Genomic DNA, 23,414 nt, shown 5'->3' with positions numbered 1-23,414 from the left:
TCATACAGAACTGTGTAGAGTTTGTACATGTTCTGCTTTACTGTTTGTTTTTCAAGTAGAAGTTCCCCTCTGGAGCATCATTTTTCCCATGCACAGCCTCAATCAGCAAGAGGTGCTGCTGTTTCCCTGATACTTTTAATTTTCATTTTTGGAATGAAATACTTTATTCGGGCCTAAGCAGCAATTACAGATTACATTTTGCTACTTGTATAATATTTATGTATATGATTATAGGAAGAATTTGTATACAGGTTCTTGCCGCAGGGACTTAGTGGTTCACAGCAAGCTAATTGGAAATGTATACAATTTACAAGGTGGATGACCTATCTTATTTTTTGTTCTTGAAAACAAGGAGATCAGTCTGAAAAAGACATTGTTTTAAGTGGATTTCTGATGTTCATGGTGAATGGGAGAGCCAGCCTACATTTTGAAGGAACACAATTACACATTTAAAAATAAACAGACACATAGGCAAAAATTTCCTATGTCAAGTATGAAGTGGTAATTTATTTTAAGAACTGTAATACGCGAAGGTTTGCTGTGTTATCCCATTCACATATTTTTGCTAGTTGCTCTCGATAAAGTGTCACTCAAATGTTATACATGATAGACCTAATATCACTCTGTCAGTCATAAGTACTTCCTAGGTATAGTGAGAACATAGAAATGTCACTCATACACATGCTGAAAACTTGGCAGCTGTGAGGCGGTGTAGATGGCTGTCTATGTCAGGCTGGTCTTTCTATGCAGTGCTGCCCACTGAGGGTTCAAATGCAAAGAGGAGGATGCGTGAGTCAATGGTGAAAATAAGCCAGCCTATGCCTAGGCTTATGACTGCAGTATCCATAGTGTTGATGCTATCTTATCAGATACTCAAGATAAAGCGCCTGTGGAGAATAGTGATAATCTCTAGCACATATGAGGCAATGTGTCCCTAATGGCAACCAAACATAGATGTAATAATTAACATTTCATGAAAACAGGCAGCAAGTTGTAAACCATGATTGTTTATTAAAGAAATCATTAGAGAATGCAAAAATATAAGGCAGTCCACATGTATAGCAAATTAATAAAGGGAAGTAGCATAAGGCTCAATCAAATGTAGCAAAGAGTCTGACATGAAATCATGTCTGAGTAAAAATATTCGAAGCCCCAAGCAAGAGATGGACTAATGAGCGTCTGAACTTAAGAGTCCTGGGAAACCAGACTTGGTTCGATTCTATTTACAGAGCTTTCTATAAGAGAGTATACAGCATAAATCACATTATCAGCATAGAATGAACCAAATATTGCATGATTTGACCAATTGCAGTATAGAAATCTGCAACAATATTGAGTGAAATGAAATAATAAGCACTATTTGAGCTAATGGCAATGGATGTTACAGTACAAATCAAATTAAACACCAAACAATGACAAGCTTATTTATGATTCTGCAAGAACAGCATGTCAACAAAGCTTTCCACTAGTGCATATTTTGCTATGTTCGATGAGGGAAGGAAATGAAAACACACATCATGGCTTTCGTTGAGATTCAAAATGGAGTCAGGGCCTAGTTTTTAGGTCTTGCCTGAGCCAGCGCATGCGCTGCACTGGTGAGACATTTAGTGAGTGGGCTTTCATAAGTCCGACCGGGTGGCATAGAGCGTGCGGTTACGCGCACAATGACGAGCGGAGACAACATCTGGTTTTCCTCTCTAGTCATGGTGCGCGCACATCGCACATCACTCGCCAGCCTGCTTTCACTTTTGCTGTCGCGCGCGTGCACCACTCGCGCTTTTGCGTGCTTGTTTTCTTTCACTTTCGTGGCCGCGGCACTTTCAGCAGAGGAAACAGATCTTGTTTTTTTATGTATCCCGATTCCATTTAATTTCATTTATTCCAGACTTGCTTTCCCCATCCTCCCTTCTACACTTCCCCCTTTCCCCCATTCCCGTGTTCCTGGATTCCTTCAACTGTATGTTTTATGTATATCAGCCTTTATTTTACTGCTTCGTGATGGAGGAAAAGTCCACAAACAAGCCCACCCCCCCTCTCCACCCCATCACACAGTGACTGTGGCTTCGACCCTGCATAGCCCTCCGCTGCCATTCAGCTGGATTCGCGCTATATAAATATAGCATATTCCCTACAGTCCTGACTGTCAAGCTCGCTCTCTTTCTTATTTGCCTGTTCTTTATTCTTTCCTTATATTCCTATCTTTGTTTGTTTTTACATCATTTCCCCCATCAATTTACTCATACCTAAAATTACTTTACTCGCTTCCCTCTCTCTCTCTCTCTCACTCCCCTCTTTCCTTGCTTCCGTCCACCCTTCATAAATTATTCTCTCCTCCCTTCTTTTCTCCAAGCCAATTCTCTCCACCCTTACTTCTTCCCATCCTTCTGGCTCTCACCCCCTGCTTCCATCTCTCCCTCCATTTCCTACCTCAATTTTCGTCACTCCATGCCACGTCCCTCATCCTATTAGTGCCTTGCCCTTCGGCCCCTTCCAGTACAAGCACACACATCATGCTATATGGTTTTGGCAGTAGAGGAACGTAGGTATGCATACACACACGGTCCTTGTACCATTGTACCATGGTGTCTGTGACACCACCTCCAATATACGTACTAGTAGCTTCTCTTTCAGTGCATTCATGCCTCAGTTATTTTAACACACTCGCACTCCTCACCCTTTCCCCGAATACACAATGTCTCCTCCAGCAAGTAGGCACAAACAGGTGCGAACCGGCCGTGTGGACATGCTGTTCCTGTCCCTGGGTGCCTTTACCCCATTACAGGCGCATGCACTCGCAGTAAAGTCGCCCCTCGTGGCGAGATAAATCCGCCCCGTAAAATGTCGAGCTCTGCAGAAAAGGCCATGTATATTTATTGGGTTCTTGTATTTTGAGGGCTCGCGGTGGGGCTGGCCTCCTTGGGGAGCTGTTTCTCGATGTACGGAGGGAAATGAAAAATATATTTGAAGCCAAAAAGCAATTGGAACAAAAACCCTTGCCTCTATTTATTTTTTTTGCTTCAAAATAAAGCTCGTTCTACACAGCAGCCCCACAGTGTCCACTTCTTTGTTTTTCAGGGTTTTGTTTGTGCAATATTTATGGGCTCCCGGTGATTTCTGGGACACTTTTGTACTCACTCATGTTCGAGCTTGTTACATAACTAAGCTGATGGCAGCGCTTACTGGTCGGAGGGCAAGCCGTAACAAGCATTGGCATAGCCAATAGGTCTCGCCTTTGGGACTTTATAAGTGTTTAACCATGCAACAGATAATGTTGTTGCACCAAGGATATTTTGCTGCATAACTAAATACTTACAAGGTCCCAAAAGTGAGACCTATTGGCTATGCCAATGCTTGTTGGTCTAAGTTGCTAAGTATAGAAAAATACAGATTTGTTAAGTGTAGTGTTTTCGTGTTAAGTAAAAAAAAAGTTCATACTGTGAGGCACACATTATTTTTAACTCAGAAGAATCTCCCACAATAGCAACCTCAGTTGCCTCTCCTCAGGCTAGGCTCTCTGAGACGCCTTGGGCATCTGGAAACTGCTGCAGATTTTGCACTGCTTATACCAACCTCCTGAGTAAGCACTGTATACATTGAGCAATGTATACATGAGCTATTTTAAAGTGTGACATAACATTTCAATACTGGTTGAGGCAATAAAAAGAGTTACTCTTACTTGTGATGCATGTTACTTCGCAGGACTGAGCAACAAGTCATACGTGTAGCCGAACTTCAACAGCCTCCTAAAAGCAAATGATTTGGAATCCTCGATAATGCGGCTGGAAAAGCCAAGACTGAAATAGGTAATATGCGCACCTAACCGCCTGAAGGCTAATGTTTCTCTCATGAGCAGCTGTGGCACAGAAAGCACAAGCACGCTAGAATACATGGTAACATTTGGAAGCAAGAAAGACAGAGATTTTGAACACCTAATTGATGGGAATTCGTTTTCCCCTTCAACTTGCACTGAAGAGGATTAATTCTTGTGCCAGAGAACCTAATTCCATTTAATGGTGGATTCGCAAGCTGTACAATGGCGAGAAAACTTGGATGCATGCTTACAACAAAACAAAGTGAACTTGGAAGCAGGAGATCGCTATCTGAGCATGCAATGTAGTAAAATTCGTACCCGCGCCAACTCAAAGCTCCAGCACTATATAGATGGAAATCTTCAACTTCAGTTCCTCACTTCACAACTGTATTACCACAGAGTTACTGAAGCTCCTCTATGGATCATGTTTAGTAGTTTCTCCTGCTTATTGGGTCCTCATTTTCTAGAAGTATAAGCCGTCTTTCCAGCAATACAAGTAAAATTGCCAACAGTCCTAGACCGCTCAGTAGCAGTACAAGCCTACACTCCAGCAGTCAAAGTCTGCTCTCTAGCCTTCAAGCCCATCATTCTCTGTGGAAGCTGCGCCCTGCTTGACTTCATGACTTCTACTTTTGCCAAGGGAGTCTGGCTGGACCTGTTCCCAGCATGGCTAAAGGTTGTGTGGCGTGGAGTAGAGTGGCATAGAAGAGAATGCCATTGAGTAGATTGGCCTAGGGAAGGGTGCCATTGAGTGGAGTGGCATAGAGTAGAGTGGCTTAGAAAAATGTGGTATAGAATGACAGAGAGTGGCATTGTGTGGAATGGAGTAGCATAGAGTTGATTGGTGTGGAGTGGCATAGAGTAGAGTGGTGTGGAGTGGCATTGTGTGGAATATGGTATAGAATGGCATAGAGTGGCATTGTGTGGAATGGAGTAGCGTAGAGTTGATTGGTGTGGAGTGGCATAGAGTAGAGTGGTGTGGAGTGGCATTGTGTGGAATATGGTATAGAATGGCATATAGTGGCATTGTGTGGAATGGAGTAGCATAGAGTTGATTGGTGTGGAGTGGCATAGAGTAGAGTAGTGTAGAGTGGCATTGTGTGAACTGGAATGGCAGAGTGAAGTGGCGTAGAGTGACATAGGGTAGGGTGAAGTGGCATATGGTAGAGCGGCTTAGTAGAGAGTGACATTGTGTGGAGTGGCATAGAGTGAGGTGGAGTGGCATGAGTGGAGTGGTGTAGAGTAGCATACATTGGAGTGGAGTGGTGTAGAGTAAAGTGGCATTGAGCAGAGTGGGTAGACTAGAGCTGCATAGAGTGGGGTGGAGTGGAGTAGAGTGGCGCATGTTGAAGTAGTGTACAGTAGGGTGGCGTAGAGTAGCAGAGGTGTGGGTGTAAGTAACTAAAGCACCAACAGAGATGGCAGATTGAGTGAAAGCACCTTAAATAAGATATGTCTGTGTGAAAAGTAGGAAAACACACTGCGTGTCCAGGAATATTACTGGCACGCTTATAAAAATTAAAAAAATAGTGCATCGTAAAAAGACAAAGAAGAACATATGTACTTGGTCCATGCTCCTGGGAAGAGCTAACACAAGAAATCAAGAGAAGCCTTCCGGAGCAAAGCAATCAAAACATTGCAAATAAGAGTGACAACAAAAACAACTAATGGTATGCTGTGGTCGGGTTATGAGCCCACTGAATTGTAAGTAATATGCCTCGCAGCACAGCATATGCGCTGTGTAGGCAAGACTTAAAAAGACTAAGTCAGAAGGTAAAAATTTTGACCGGGACAACCCGCTTGGTATATCGGACATCCACTCTACCATGGTTGGTCTGAAATCTCCCCTAGGTCCCGATCAGCCATGAACACTGACTTTTGATTGGTGCTTTACTTTTTCCCTTAAATATTAATAGCGTCACATCTGTAGTTCCTCTGATTTGATTGTAATCATTTTGGTATAATTGTTTTTATTAATTATTTTCTTGATTTTAAGAAATTGGTTGTGGGATTTTTATGGTGCTATATCTTGACTTTTATTTGTTTTGATACATCTAAACACTTTACATACTTTTCCTAAATTAAACCGTTCTGCTCTGTGCTTAAAACCGGTGGGCGACGGATTCTGGTCTGGATGCGAAGTCGCTGAGTTTTGCCAGCTCCACGTAGAGCACAGAGTTCTGAAAAACTCCACGTAGCAGCGTGGAGTTTTTCCTCACGCGTGGCTCACCAAAGTTAAATTGGAGAACGAGAAAAATCATATGCTCGACCACCTCCCACGAGATTTCTCAACGCAGGTGTCGTGGCAGGTTGCTACCGCTCGAGTTAAGGACCCTACTGCTCACTTTGAGGGAGTTGCTGCTCAAGTAGAACATCTACTCTAGCAGCAGAAAGAAGCAGCACCCTCTTGCACTGTTCATAGTGCCATTGGCACTGATTTTATAGCTTGGGACAAACCCCAAGCGTGACTTGCTGCATCCCGCCGATTGTGGAACTCAAAAGAACGCGGCTGAGTTTTTTTGGCACTTCGTGGAGTTCCGCTTAGCAGAACTCTGCCCAGGCCTTGTGCTTAGCTGCTAGTAATTCAGTCTAAATTATTGAAACATTGGGACCCATTCAAAAACTGCACTTTGCAGTACATTAAGTATTGCTACATTAGTACTACAAAATGTGTGAAAATGTCTTCCTAAATGCTGATGAGGTTTAGAAACATAACGAAGGCCTCAGCCATTCTACGGCTTTCTGTCACAACAAAGTGCTATATCCACTCAGCTGCTTCTCACAGAACCTCTTGGATCCTGCATTTCACATTCCACCCTGCAAGCACCTGTAACTCTAGATACTACACATCTTCCCCCTTTCAAATACAGTAAACAGTATTAACTGTAACTTGAAGGCGTTCATAGTCCAAAGACCACTAACAGGGAAAGATACAACATAACAGGGAAAGATACAAAATTACATGTGTTCCGGATGTACATAGTCCACAGATTTCTAACAGTGAAGAATATGAGCATAGGGAGGACACAGGAGCATAGGACTAGGGAGAGTAAGACTCGGGACAATACAATGGGAGAATTACATACTTGTTAATAGTAACAACCAACTTAAAGTTTGCATCCATAATACGATGTCTCAATACATGCTTTTAATTATTAACACTTCACATAGTCTTTTAAATGTTTAGGAAGTCTTACTCTCCTATTAATGTGCTGTCACTTCCCTGTGATTCTACATCTTCCTCTCCTTCTTGTTTTCCCAACCCATCTTTCAGTACCACCAACTCTCTACTTAAATTTCAAATACGATTATCATCCAGTTTAACAGCATTCCTAAACAGTTTGACCACCTTTTGAGGGACCCCAACTTTCTGTGGAGTAACCTTTGCTGCTGTTTTTCTCTCCCATCATCCACCCCTTTCCTGGATCTTTCTTTAAAATGAATGATCCAAGAGTGACGCATCAGTGAGTTGCGTTCCCTCCCTTTAAACAGTTCTAAAGAAACCCTCCCTGTGACCGTATGGGGAGTGAGATGGTATACTTCAGCTCTTGTATGAATTTCCTGACTCCAGTCGCTTGCCTCTTCTTTGGCTATCTGTATGGCTTCCTTGAGTACTTATTTGAATCTCATGACCACATCATTAGATTGTGGGTGGTAGAAAGCACACTTCTTGTGCCGAATATCTTTCTGCGAAAAAAAATCTTCCATTTCCCGTAAAACTAACAGTACTCCATTATCAGTCGAAATGGAATCCGGAATACCTTCCCTGGCAAAATGTTCCTTGATAAACTTCACCACATACTCTGTCTCTACCTCTTGGCTAATCTTAATCTCAGGCCTCCTGGAGTATAAATCAATTAATACCAGCACATAGAATGGGCCAGCTTTGTTTGTTACTGGCCCCAAAATGTCAAAGGCTATCTGTTTCGAGGGCCTCTCCATTTGCTCCCTCAGTGTCATGGGCTGCGACCTTGCAGACTATCTCTTCACCTGCAATCTAAACACTCTCTATGTGCAAGTTCAACTTGAGCATCCACACCTGTCCACTAAAAGTGCAACCTTTTTCTCTTTTACGTTTTGCTAATGCCCAAATGTCATTTGTGTGCTAGTTCCATCAATCTACTTCTCAGCCTAACCAGTGAAATCAGTTTGGAGCCCCTGCACACTAATCCATGACACACTGACAGCTCAGTCCTCACCTCCAAATATCCTAGGCATGATGGAGTTAACCTCCTGCATTGATCCCACCCTTTCTCAAGGAGCTTGTTTGCATGCATTAATTCCTCATCCTTTGCCAAATATATTGGTGCATTCTTCACTCTCTTCCCCTTGCTTTAACACCGCAACCAGGAGAGGCCTCGGGGACGTTGCTAAAAATGAACTCTAAATTTTATGGTTGTTGTAATCGAGCTGGTAAGCTTTTGGCGAACTGCTTGAAGGTTAAATCTCAAAGATCTAGAGATATTCCCCGCCTTAAGGATGAAGAAATATTAACGTGTTTTACAGATTTCTATAAGACCCTTTATGCTCCTGAATCTTCCCCTTCCGATGCAAATCTGGACTCTTTTTTTGACTCATTACCTCCCCGATCTTCCCCTCTTCCTGACTGTTCTATTTTGGAAAAAGATAAATCTCTTTCAGAGATTAAATCTGCTTTGTCCACGTTACCTAAAGATAAGGCTCCTGGTCCTGATGGTCTCACAGCTGAGTTCTATTCTTGCTTTTCTCCTGTTCTTCTGCCCCATCTTTTATCTCTTTTTCAATATTTTGTTCTTAATGGTGAGGCTTGAGGCTCTTTTTTTGAAGCTATGATTTGTCTCATTCCCCAAAAAGTTAAAGACCTGTCCCGATGTGCCAATTACCGTCCTATATCTTTGATTCATCTTGATTGCAAGCTATTTGCCAAGGTATTAGCCCTTCATATCAATCAGGTCCTTCCTGATTTAATTGGTTCCGAACAAATGGGGTTTGTTAAGGGAAGGACTATTTCTGATAATTCCAGAACTTTCCTCAATATTATTCATCTTGCATCTAAGAGTTCTTCCCCTATAGCCGCCATAATCCTGGACGCAGAAAAACTTTTGATTGCGTTCATTGGCTTTTCATGATGTGCGCCCTTAAATGACATGGTTTTGGTTCTTCTATTTTGTCCCTTATAAAATTGTTATATTCCTCTCTGACCACTTCAGTTTTTGTTAATGGCTCTCAATCCTCTTATTTCCCTTTACAAAGGGGTACTCGTCAGGGATGTCCTCTCTCCCGGTTACTTTTTATCCTTTCTCTTGAGCCCTTTCTTCACTCTTTACGACACTCCCCCCCCTTCCGAGGCTTTACGCACAAATCTGTTGAAATGAAATTGACTGCTTATGCAGATGATATTATGTTATATGTTTCCGATCCTTCTACCTCTATGCTTGCTTTTACCGAACTTCTCTCTTCTTATGCGGCCTTGTCAGGCTATAAATTGAATTTTTCCAAATCTGAAGTGCTTCCTTTAAATAAATATTGTTTAAGGAGTATGTTTGAGGGTATCAATTTTAAATGGAATACTAATAATATTACTTGCTTGGGGATTAAATATTCTTCTACCCTTACAAAAACGATTTAGTTAAATTTGGAAGAGGTTCGATCAAATGTAAATAATATGGCAGATAGATGGTCTCCCCTTTTTTTGTCATGGTGGGGTAGATTGGACACCATTAAAATGATGTTGCTTTCCGTTATTAACTTTTATTTATCCATGTTACTAGTTAAACTACCATTGAAGTTTTTTAAAACCCTTAAAGGAACTTTGAGTAAATTTCTTTGGAACGGTCGGAAGGATCGTATTTCCTTGGCCCTTCTCTCTGTTCCTAAAGATCGGGGTAGTGTACATTTTCCCAATTTTCGACAGTATCATTCCTCTTTTCTAATTCGCCAAATGTTACCATATCTATCTACTTTGGGAGGAAATTTCACTTTTGTATGGCACAGGTTGGAGGAATCTCTGATCTCTCCTTTCCCTTTTTCTCTCTTAGCAAGCTTTATCCATCCTCCTCATTCTTTTAACTACCCAATGATTTCAAAATTCATTTCAGCTTTTCATCCTATTAAATGTAAATCTCATAGTACTTTACAGATATTTTTGGATTCATCTCTTTGGCATAACAAAAATATCAAATTGTCTAATCGCACTATTTTTTGGAAAACATGGGCTACCAAAGGGATTTTTCAAGTTAAGAAATTAATACAGGATTCTCGTTGTCTTTCCCTACAAGAGGTTCAGTCCACATTTGACCTACCTGCAGCCTCGTTACTTGGATACGAGTCTCTACGATTGCTCTTGACAGATCAGCTTTCTCTACTTTCTGGACCTTCTCTTCCCTCTCAAGATCCTCTGTTAGAACCTTTATCCACTTTCCCTTTCATTAGAGCCTCTCAAGTTTACAAATACCTGTATTTCTCTCTCCCAGTCGCCCTAAAAGTAAAGTTGAGCTCTTATGGGAATCTGATTTACAACGTACCCTTTCTGTTCATACATGGAACTCCATTTGGACACGCATACATCACACCTCTTGTAATTCTAGCACCACTCAGACCCTTTATTATTTTTATCAAAGACTATTTTTAACTCCACTATCACTCTCCAAGTATAGTTCACATTTATCCCAGAATTGTTGGGTACGTCCTACTATTCCCGGCTCTTTTATGCTTTCCTTTTTTCTTTGCCCTAATATTGCCCGTTTTTGGACTAAGGTATGTGAGTCAATATCCTCTATTTGTACATTTAAATTTCCTTTTGACACATACTCCATAATTTTGGGAAGCAACTCTGCAGACTGGTTTGGTTCTCGCAAGGTGGGCATATTTGTGGACCTCTTAATTGCTATTGCTTTTCGGGTAATTACCTCTAACTGGAAGGTTGCCTCTAAGGTTTCTTTCTCCACCTGGTGGAACCTTCTTTGTTATCACCACAGACTGGACAGAGATTCTTCCAAAACTTCTCAACAACTTATTCGTAAAGAAGCCCTTTGGTCTCCACTCACCAATTACTTATCTGCATCTGCACTTCGTAATCAAGATAGCTCTTTCGTTTATCAACCACCATGAGTACTTTATTCTTTTCTTCTTCTATTTTAATTTCTTTATATGTCACATGTACAGTTATTATTCTGTTTTTAGGAACTACTATGATTACTATAAGATTAATGTTCCAATACAATACTAGATGAAGATACTACTATATCTTTAGTTTATTTTCTCTTTTTCTTTTCTTTTCCCCTTCTCTGTTCTTTCTCTCTTTCTCCTTTTTCTTTTCTCCCATCCTCCTTCTCTAGACTTTCCTTTCTTCTGAAAAAACAAAAAACTGTAAAATGCTATTTATTTTCCAGGTACACATTTTTATTATTGCTTTTCTTCTTTGGAATATCTTTAGACTTATGACAGATTTCTTGTGTTAGTTATTCCACCAAATTATTTATTCAGTTTGCTAATCTAATGTTTCCCTTGTGCTGGAAACAAACCTCCATCCTACCACTATTGAAGAAACCAAATCTAGATGTGACGGACCTGAGCAACTTTCGGCCAATTGCCAGGCTGCCCCTTCCGGCAAAAGTCTTCGAGGGCATCTTAAACACACAGCTGAGTGCCTTCCTGGGGGCAGGCCAAAGCTTGGACCCATCTCAACATGGATTCAGGGCAGGGCACAGTACCGAAACGGCTCTGATTAAATCAGCAGAAGACGTGAGAACAGTGATGGACACAGGGGGCAGAGCCGCCCTGATCCTGCTGGATTTGTCAGCGGCCTTTGATACGGTCCACCACAATATACTAGTGGACCGGCTAAGGGCTAGCGGGATTCAAGGAAAGGCGCTTAAAATCCTGCATGCCTTCCTTTCCAGCAGAACTCAGAAGGTGGCTCTAGGTGACTTTGAATCAGACCCTTTTGTGCTCCCCTGCGGAGTCCCTCAGGGGTCCTCCTTGAGTCCTACTCTTTTTAATGTGTATGTCTCCACCCTGGCACCAATGATTAGATCTTTTGGCTTCAACTTAACATCATACGCAGATGACACTCAGATAGTGGTGTCACTGCTACCGGGGGAAACAGACAGCACTGCAGAAAGGTTTAGAGGCTGCATGCGGGAAGTCAGTAACTGGATGGCAGAAAATTGTCTCAAGTTAAATGCAGCTAAAACGGAGGTGTTGCTCTTCGGGTCCAGAGACAACTTCTGGTCCCCATGTTGGTGGCCGGAGGAAATGGGCACCCCCCCATCTCCGGTCTCGAAGGTAAAAAACCTGGGTGTACTGATGGACAGCTCGCTGTCCTTCAGGCCTCAAATTAATGCACTTACCTCAGCAACCCACTTCGTCCTAAAAACCATCCGGAAAGTTCTGCCGTTTCTTGCCGATGAGCACAAGAAGACAGTGGTAACAGGGTTGGTGATGTCCCGTCTGGACTATTGTAACAGCCTACTGCTGAATGCCCAACAGGGGCTCCTCAATAAACTCCAAATTCTGCAAAACGCAGCAGCCCGCCTGATTACAGGCACACCTAAATTTGCCTCGGTATCACAGGATCTGGTGAAGCTACATTGGCTACCAGTTCGTAAAAGAATTACTTTCAAATCACTATGCGTAACTTTTAAAGCTCTGCATGGCCTAGGGCCCCACTGTATGACCCAACTTTTCCAATGGTACAGACCGGCAAGATTGCTGAGGTCAGCTGAACAGAGCCTGGTAGTTGTCCCCAGAGTTAGGAAGGCGCGGTGGGGAGGCAGGAGCTTTTCCCTGGGTGCAGCAAAGGCATGGAACGCACTGCCACTGAATCTCAGACAACTGCCGGACCTCGTGTCCTTCAGGAGAGCGCTGAAGACGTGGCTCTTCACACAGTAATTTCTCTGACCACACACACTCCGTCAATCAGCGCCAGGACACCTCCGGGTAACAGTGCGCTTTATAAATGTGAAAAATAAATAAATAAATAAATAAATAATGCTACTCGTTTTATACGCATTGTTGTATATTGTACCTTTGTTTCTAATTACTTCAATAAAGCTCTTTAAACTCAAGCACCGCAACCAGACCCTTGGCACTAGCGTCTGTGATCAACACAGACTTGTGTTGTGTTCTTTTATTTCCTAACAAGAGCTCTTTTGACAATGCCTCCTTGGGGTTATTAAACTCAATAGCACACTGTGTTGACCACTAATATCTAACACCCCACTTCAATAGTTTTCTCATGTTGTAGGCCCGAGCCGCAAAATGGGGAATTAATTTATGATAAGTTCTCCTTATTCTACATGATAGTTAGTCTCTTGATAGTGTCCACCAAATATTTATTGGGAAATACGCCCCCTTCAGCCAATGTATGTCCCAGATGCATTATTTCCTTGCACCCAAATCTGCATTTACTCTCTTTCATTGTGAGGCCTTGGTTCTTAAACCTCTCTAGAACCATTCTTTAAACGAAGGTCATGTTCTTCTTGCGTACTACCATAGACAACAAGCATTTGCAATGCAATAGGTCTTGCATTTGCGAGCGTTTAAGCTATTGGCATTGTAAATGACATTGCCTTTTATTTATCTGTTTTGCTAATCAACACATAGATAAAAGGCAAGTGCAAGACCTATTCAAAGAAGCGCCCACCATTGTGGAAGAGGAGTGGCACAGCGGCCAGGGCACCTGACTATGGACCACCGGGTTCACGGATCGATGCCCAGTGCCAGCAGCAAATTAGTCCAGCACCAAGTGACTATGGGCAATAGCTTGCCTAATCTTCCCGACAGCCCCCAGTGCCTTGACACCCTTGGGTAATTGTGCGCTTTACAAATACTGGATTTCATTTCATTTCATTGTCCCGGGGTGCTCGAAAAGTGAAAGCGCACATGGTGCTTTGAATGTTGCAGGAAAGCATGTCGTGCCTGCAGTAGGAGAAACTCATTAAAGAAAATAGTACTCACAGACTAAAAAAGACTCACCGTGTAACAACCGAAGTAAAAGGGCCAGTCCTCGTGGGAGGTTACAAATGAAGACAAGGTGGGATTAAGGTGAGAATAACAAGTCTTTTAACAAATCAGAATCCAGCATTTTCAAAGGACAATGACACAAGCCAATGACAAATATGGGCAGAGAGTGGACGGGCTTCTATTCCATACATCAATACAGCATGCCTCAGAGCAGCTCATGCTATACCCAGGCTCGACCTAAAAACGGTGAGTGCACATTTCTCTCCACATAAAGGAGGATCGCCAAATAGCATGTATTGCTTTGTACACAGATCAATGCAGGGGGTACATTAATGTACTGAGCTAGCTATAAAACTTGCTACTAATGCATAGCCTGGTTTTTGGTTTTCAAATTCTGATCACCCTATCAAAGCGTCGTTGTTGTAATAAAGATGCATCCACAAAGGTGAGTAGATTGTAGCCTTTATTCTCTGACCATCCGCTCTCACAGCACTGGTAGAATTCACCTGAACATTCCAAGGTGAGCTCCCTGGGGATGTACCATATAACAGGGAAAGGAAGGGGGGTTTGGAACATACCAAGTATTCTGAGATTATAACACATCTCCCTTTGCAGGGATTACAAAAACTCTAAATACATGCAGTATTTACAACTCTATCTTTGCTCCATGTTTGTCCGTTGTCCAAACGAACTACACTTTTACCTGTTACCTCTACCCTTTGAGGTGCACCAAATTTGCTCGTTCCAGGTTGTACCCTACCAGGTTTTTTAACGCACACTTGTGCTTGAGGTTTTATCTCCACTTCTTTTGCTCAATGTTTTACATCATACCATGACTTGTCTTTTTGTTGATGAGACTCTACTCGCTCCTCCACACGCTCTAAGTCAGGTACAACACTTTTTCCCCCACCCAACCAACTTGGGTGCATTTTGGTGCTGGGTTCTCTCCCTCTAAGATATACAAACGGGGATAACCCTGTGACTAAGTTGGGCGTAGTGTGGTATGCCCACATAGCCGCTCTCAAAGCTTCCTCCACATTCAAACCATTGGCAATAGCAAGTTGTATGTGTTCTTTGATCATGCGGTTTGCCCTTTCTACCAACCCATTTGGTTTTGGGCAATAGAGAGCAGTCCTCTCATGTTTTATATTGTGTTCCTCCAAAAACTCTCTCATAGACTCTGAGACGAACTGCACTCCATTGTCCGTTACCAAAGTGGCTGGGATTCCTTCATACACAAATATGTTTTTCAGAAATGCTATGAGATTGTTAGTTGTGGTGGACGCTGTGAATTTGAAATTCACCCAATGGGGGGTGTAATCCACCAACACAAACAAGAATCTCTTCTGTGGCCCCAGGATGTCCATGGGACCGACAATGTCCATGGCCAGTTTGGTCCACGGAGTCTTTGGCACGTCGACAGGGGCCAAAGGAGCTCTATGAATGCTTTTGCTTTTATCGCTCCTTGCACAGCTGACACACTCTTTTACTGTACACTCCACTTCTGCATCCATTCTGGGGAACCAAAAACAGCTCCGTACTTTGTTCTTAGTGAGGCTTCTGCCTAAATGCCCTTCATGGGCCAAATTTATGATTCTCTTCCTCAACCCTTCGGGAGGAACAATTTTCTCCCCTCTTTGTAAACGTCCAGCTATAACTGAGAGTTCAAATCTTACTTCCCAGAAATCTTTAACTTTGTCAGGGACTTCAGAAATCTTCTCCGGCCACCCCTTGATCATGAGTTCTCTCAACATATCCATTGTCTTATCTTCCTTCATGCATTTGTCCCATTCCGCATCAGACAGCGAGGGTAAATGCACCGCACAAATGGGTACATCAAGAACTTCTTCACTTACACTACCTTTGATCGGTAATCTCGACAAGCAATCTGCAACCACATTCTCTGGACCGGGAAGGTATTCAACCCTGAAACAAAAGTTCTCCAAACCTAGCACCCATTTGCCTATTCTCGGGGACAAGTTCTGTGTTTGTTTTGATGAAAATATGAAAGTCAGAGGCTTATGGTCCGTGTGTATGGTGAACTTGCTACCCCACAAAAAGAATTTAAAATGGTGGACTGCCCAAAAACACGCCAAAGCCTCCCTTTCAATGACTGAATAGTTGCGTTCAGGCTCACTCAAGGTGCGGGAAGCAAATGCAATTACTCTTTCTTCCCCATCTCCCTTCTGGGATAACATGGCCCCTAAACCCTTGCTAGAGGCATCTGTGGTTAAGATGGTTTTCCTTTTGGGATCAAAGGTTCCCAATGCTGGTGCCTCCACTGTGTGTTTTTTTATTAGTTCAAAACTCTCACTGTGAACCCTCTCCCACACAAAAGCCGAACTTTTCTTAAGAAGCTCTCGCAAACCTGCACACAAATCTGCAAAATTCCTGACAAACTTAGACATGTACTCCACAAGACCCAAAAAGGATTTGAGCTCCTCCTTACTTGTTGGGTGCGGGGCATCGCTGACAGCCTGAATCAAACTGTGTTTGGGTCGAAACCCTTCTTTGGTGATGGTGTGCCCCAAATAGTCTACTGATGTGACCTTAATTCTGCACTTGTCTATCTGTACTGTCAGCCCTGCATCAGATAGTCTGCGACACACTGCATGGAGGGTTGCATCGTGTTCCTCCTCAGTTTCCCCATACATCAATATGTCATCTTGGAAGCAGAGAGTGTTCTTAACACCTATCAACACTTGCTGCATTATTTTCTGGAATACAGAGGCTGCTGAGGCCAGCCCAAATGGCATTCTCACAAACATAAACGCCCCAAAAGGCAACGTGAACGCTGTCAATGGTCTCGATTCCGGATGCAGCTCAACTTGATGATACGCCCTGGACAAATCGATCACAGAAAAATAACATGCCTTGCCCATGGTACTTAGCATCTCATTTATGTTGGGAAGAGGAAATCTCTCCACCCAAATGTTTTCGTTTAAGGAGCGAAGATCCACACATAAGCGAATACCTTTACCATTTCCCTTTGATGCCAAAACTAAAGGCGAAAGCCATTCCGTGGCCTCGATGGGTTGTATGACACCTATGTCACACAGCTTATCAAGCTCTACTTTGAGTGTTTCCCTTAGATGGAAAGGTACTGACCGTGTTCTGTGAACCACTGGTCTCGCCCCTTGTCTGATTTTGATTTTGTGCTGGAATTCACATAACTTGCCTAAACTCTCACTAAAGAGTCTGGGGAACATTTTCTGTAGACTAGTCTCTTCGCTGGCTCTGTCAACCATGATAACTTGGTTCTCCTTGTTAGGATCTAAAATAATCCCCAACTCCCTTTGGTGTTGCCACCCAAGCAGATTAGCACCATGCTCCACAATGTACACATTACCTTTTGTGATCCTCCCATTAAAATCAATGTAACTGTTCAACATCCCCACAAGGGGAATGGGATCTCTCGTGTAACCTTCAGGTGTGATATCTGGAGTCTCTAAAACTTCTCTGGATCCGCCCAACGACCCCTCAAAATCATGCACATTCACTAACGTGAAGGGGGAACAGGAGTCTGCAAACACCTCAAGCGGTTTGTTATTGAACAACACAATACACTTAGGGTAATTTTGTTTAACCCCCACAGCCGTGCTTTTCACTTGGAAGACATACCTGGCTTGATCATCTTCTCCACTATTTACCACATTCACAGTGTTGCTTGCCCCTTCCCTGCATACCCTTGCTAAATGACCTCTCCTATTACATTTTTTGCATAAGACATTTCTGGCTGTACACATAGAGTTATTAGCAAGATGGTTACTGCTTCCGCATCTATAACATTTTAAACTATGCAAATCTCTGTTAGTTTTATGGATCTGGGCCTCCTTCGTGCCCCATTTGTTTGCCAACTTGAGCACCTCATTACCCTGCTCCTTCACCTGTACTGCTGCTACAACTTCGTCTCTAGCTTTCATCTCTTTAACACATTTCGCTGTATGTTCAATAGATTGGGCAATAGCTACTGCCTCTTTCAAAGTGGGGTTTTTCGCCAACAGCTTTTCTTGAACCCTGCTGTTGTTTGTGCACCTAACTAATTGGTCACGTATAAGTGAGTCATTTAAGTCCCCGAATTCACACAGTTGGGTAAGACCCCTTAACGCAGCAATGTAGTTACTGATAGATTCACACTTCCCTTGTACTCTGCTGAAAAATTTGTGTCTCTCCAATACCACATTTATCTTATCCCCAAAATGTGCCTCAAGTTTCATCAAGGTCACTTCAAATACGTCAATCTCTTCTTCCTCTTCCACTTCTGGTTCAGGAAGAGTCTCATATATTTTACGCCCATGAACGCCTAAATTATGCAAAAGAATGTGCTGTTTCCTTACAGCCGAAAACCTTTCACCACCCATGGCGATTAAATAGGACTCAAAAAGTTTTGCCCAATCTTTCCAGTGAATCTCAGGGTCACCACAGTCATTTATAAAGGACGGGGGTTGGCTCATCCCAGGCGTGCCCATGGTGAACTAGTTGCACGACCCACTGAAACAGAGATGTACCTCTGAAACAACGTTAACGTAGAAGTAATGAAGGCGCCTGAAAAACTAGAGAAATTGAGGTGTCACACAACGCCTGGATAGCTGGGATACCCCCGTACCACCTTCCAAACAGACTGGTTCCTTTGCCCTCTTAGTCACTGGAATCGCATAGACGACTCACCAAAACAAAGGAGAAAAGTACCTGATGTTCCACTGGACCCCCTGCACACGATGAAAATTCCGTTGAAAATGACAAGGATGGCTCTCATGTAGTGAAGCCAGACAACACAGGCTGGAACTCCTATTTTCACCAGAGCAATTTTACGAGTTGGCGCTCCGTCCACCTGCACACGAAGACAATGAAACTGATCAGAACAGCCCTGAAGCGGCTGGTGCGCCGGCCCTCTGACTGAACTTCCTATGACAGCGCCGTCCCCCTGCACACGAAGACAATGAAACTGATCAGAACAGCCCTGAAGCGGCTGGTGCGCCGGCCCTCTGACTGAACTTCCTATGACAGCGCGGTGCTCAGTGGCTGTCTCCTCAGGAGGAAATTACCTCACGGGATGTCCGCTGATGCCTCCAGACGACGCGTAGATCGGAGCGCCGGGTGTCACAATGCAGCTGGGGTGCCCGACCACTGACTGGAAGCTCTTCAGACCCCCCGGTGTTGAGAGGCTGACACGCCGTCTCCGCCGACAGATTTCTCCTCACAGGACGTCCGTTGGTGCCTCCAGCGACGCGTTGCACGGAGCGCTCCCGACAACAGGAACTCCTACACCTTTCGACCTGGACCCACCGAGCCATGGATCAGCTACTCAGTGGCACTAGAAAACGGCTGGCGGTCGTCACCTGACAGACTCTGACTCCTCTATAATTCTCTTAGCACACTTGTGCAAAGTGCTTGAATCAAAACTATTTATCACTGCGAACCCTAAGATGCCTCCACTACATCCCCGACGGGATGCAGCTGCCTCCCTGGTTCTCCAGCGTCAGATTCTGTGCCCGAAGGTTCACTTGCGAACAGAAGAGTCCAACTACCTCACGAATGTCACTTGAGTGTGTCCGCTGTACCGATAAGACGGTTCAAATTCGCACAGCACTGGACTGCTGTTCCTCCCTTCCACTCTGATCTGCTTTCGGCGCCCCACAGGACTGGTGCTTGTAAGTAATTATCCTTCTTTCCACAGTTGAAGAAAGAAACAACTCCAATATATTTCTTTCCTTCGAGAGAATAGACAGAGGGGTGATGGCCAGCTGCCCCTTACGCAGTCGTCGCCAGTGTTGTAATAAAGATGCATCCACAAAGGTGAGTAGATTGTAGCCTTTATTCTCTGACCATCCGCTCTCACAGCACTGGTAGAATTCACCTGAACATTCCAAGGTGAGCTCCCTGGGGATGTACCATATAACAGGGAAAGGAAGGGGGGTTTGGAACATACCAAGTATTCTGAGATTATAACAGTCGTCTTCAATAGCAAGTGTACCATGAGCCACAATGTAGATGGAAAATGGGATATTTATGCCTAGTTTAAAAAAATCTGAATGGGGAGGCAATTGGCCTCTCACACCCTGGGCCCCAGTGCCACAGTACCGGTTACACCAATGTTTGTTCTGCGCACCCAGCCTTAAAAAACTTCCTTAGCAGCGTTCACATTTCGGTTTTCAGCAAATCTACAAGAGCCATCCATGTGAGTAAATAGGCGCCCATTCTTGACAAATGTGGGCCCCACCCTGCACCAAGACACGGCTTGCAGAGAGTTCAATCCTAAACAATTGCACCTGGGTACTCCCACACTAAAGAGAATAGTATCTCCCTTATTTCACTTCGATCTAATGTCTCTGAAAATGCAGTTATGGTAGGCGAGGATGCAATAGTGTCTACAGTGCAAAACTAAAAAGATTTGGAATTCTAAAGTTACGGTAAGACTTTAAACGTTGCTCCACCCCCAATGACATGCTCCACCTTAACTACCCCCACCATACACTCTTTCCGATCTCAAAACGCCGATTGATACAATATCATATTAATTAAAAATCATAAACTACGGGTGCAATGGAAAGACACACGTCTGCACACTTATTCGGTTCTAATGCCCTTAATACTCGTCATCAGCCCGTTTCGCGTGTTTCTAATGTTATCATGGGAAAGGTTGAGAGGAGAGTAAATGATCTGCCAAGGATTCTGGACAGTTCACTATGTTCCATAGTCGCCTCCTGAACTGTGAGGAACAGTCACCTTTTCTCAGTAAATTGCTTTACCGTTTGAAGGACAGCAATGCTGCGGAACTATCAAAATAAAAGTTTCATGTGGCGACGCCTGCTGCTGAATGCTGCCTCGGAGAGCACACAGGTGCAATCGTAAAATAACTCTAAACATAGTAGTTTTAATAAAGCGCGCCCACACAGTCACCCAAACGTATCTAACGGATTAACTACGGTTATGAAAAAAATTTAAACATTCAAGCGGAAAGGAAGGAAATCAATCAGACTACTGGTAATAACCCCACAAGTGTCGCCTCACAGTAAGAGCATCGAAATAAAATGGGTTGAAATCAGTAAAACTCCAGAACTGTGGTTGAATACAATTTATTTTTAAACTGAATCCTTGCCATGGCAACACTCGACCTACAGAAGAGCATGGGCCTTCGAGCTGCAGGGGTTCCGTGCAAGGTACAAAACAAGAGGTGACGTCACACTCCTCACTCGTGCGCACCCCTCAGTCGAACTAACAGGCAGACGGGGGGAGGGATAGAAGCCAGAACTGGCCGGCCAAGAAAGGGGCTATTGTGGAGCCAAAACTGATTGACTCGGGCTATTTTTGGTAATTACATGTGTACTGCTGATATACAATCACTAACAGTCAACTAACTGGTATTTTCTAAAAGCAGCTTCCCTCGGGGCCTCCTTCTCTGGGGACAGAGGCCAAGAACAGCTGAGACCCCGCCCCCACAGTCACAACCAGGCGTGGGTCAGTGGCGGCCTTCTAGCTCGGGTTTCACGTGGCCTGACAGATGTCAGGCCACATAAAGGCTTACCAAGAAAGCACATGCTGGCGCTAGCCGAGCCCACCCCGGGCTGGGGTTGAATGCAACATTAATGCTAACTCCGGCAAAACGAGGAGGGGAGAAACCCTTGGAAACCGCCCCAGGCCTGAGAAGAACACGGAACCCGGCTCCCCCTTCTAGAACAACACCAGAGGTGGGCAAGTTACTGTGCCTGCATGACCTCCCATGGAAAGGTACAAGCGGTGAAGCCAGACAGCCGCATCTCGGACGGCCGCCAGCAGAGGGCGCATTATTATTTTTATTATTATTATTTATTTATTATTTTATTATTTATTGATTTCTAAAGCGCCTGGTGACCCGAAGGCATCCCCGCGCTATAAATCATGTGGACCAGGGGAGGGGGAGGAGGGGATGGACTATTTGGGAAACAGGAAGGTTTTAAGTTTTTTTCGGAATAGAGTGCGACAGGATTCCAAACGTAGACTGCGTGGAAGAGAATTCCATCCTGTGGACGCTTTGACCGAGAAGCGGCGACCACCTGTGCGGGCCTTCTTGAATTTTGGAACAGTGGCCAGGTGTTCGGCGTCGGAGCGAAGGGATCTGGGGGCTTTGTAGGGGATGACCATATCTTTCAGAGCAGCCGGACCAACCCCGTTGATGAGCTTATGGGTGGTGCACAAGGCTTTGAACTCTACTCTCTGGCGAACGGGGAGCCAATGTAGGGCCTTAATAGCCGGTTTGGCTGAAGCTCTGGGTGGAAGGTTCATAATGAGCCTGGCCGCCGCATTTTGGGTGCGTTGGAGTTTGGCCAGAGTGTATTCCGGTGCCCCAAGGTAGATGGCGTTGCTGTAGTCGAGCCTGGCTAATATGAGCCCCTGGACCAGAAGTTTCCTGGATGAGAGGGGGAGAAGAGGGAGGATCTTGCGAACCGATCGCAAGAGACCAAAACAGGTGCCAGCTGTTTTGACAGCCTGGGTCCTCATGGTGAGGTCAGGTTCCAACCATACTCCTAGTGTTTTGATCTCTTTTTTTGGTGTTGGAATTTCACCGAAGGCGTCCGGCCATACTGATGGAGGGATGGACGTCCATTTATTGCCTAGGAGCATAATTTCAGTTTTTTCGCCATTCAGCCTCAGGGAGGATTCACACATCCAGATGTGAATGTCCTGGAGACAGTTCAGCAGGCTGTCTGGGTGGTTATCCAGGTGGGACAAGGAAACGACGAGTTGAGTATCGTCAGCATAATTTATTATTTTTATCCCGTACGGGGTCACGACATCTTCTAGCGGGGCCATGTATACATTAAACAGGGTGGGACTGAGCGATGATCCCTGGGGAACTCCGTTCTTAAGTGATAGTAAGTCTGAACGTGAGTTACCGTCCCACACCTGGAAAGAGCGGTCGGATAGGAAGGATTCAATCCATGCTAGTGCAGTTCCCACAATTCCTGCCCTGGCCAGGCGCTGTAGAAGGACACGGTGATCCACCGTATCAAAGGCGGCACTGAGGTCCAGGAGGATCACTGCCACTGATCCTCCTGAATCCAGGATACACCTTGCCTCCTCGATGACGGAGAGGAGGGCAGTGTCCGTGCCATGGCCGGGCCGGAATCCTGTTTGGGATTGACGCAGAAGAGAGTTTGTCTCAAGAAATTGGGACAATTGCGCATTCACTAGCTTCTCCGCAATTTTGCTGACACATGGGAGCAGCGAAATGGGTCTGTAGTTGGCCATGTCGTTCGGGTTAAGATGGGACTTTTTCAACAAGGCCCTGACAACCGCATTCTTCCAGGGTGTTATTGGGATATTTAGTAATTCTTTGATTATCAGGTAAGATTCTTTTGATGAGTTGGTGGCGTTTTTTATTCTGATGTCATAAAATGCAGCTTTGGCTAGCTTAAGGGCTGATTTGTAGCGTCTTACCGAGCTGTGGTACATGTCTTTGTTACTATGGAGCCAGTCTTTTCTCCACAGTCTCTCGGCCTTTTTACACTCTTTGCGGAGAGCTCTTAAATCGGTGTTATACCATGGGGCATGGCCCTTAAGCCTATTTTTGTTCACCCGATTTTTAATGGGAATAATACTGTCCAGGGAAGAGGAGATCCAGTCTCTAAACTGGGTATCCGCGGTGGCAGGATCAGCCGTAAGAGTGGGGGTCGAGGCG

The sequence above is a fragment of the Triturus cristatus genome, chromosome 4_2 (genome assembly GCF_964204655.1).
Source record: "Triturus cristatus chromosome 4_2, aTriCri1.1, whole genome shotgun sequence".
NCBI classification, from domain to species: Eukaryota; Metazoa; Chordata; class Amphibia; order Caudata; family Salamandridae; genus Triturus; species Triturus cristatus.
This window is presented reverse-complemented; position numbering follows the sequence as displayed.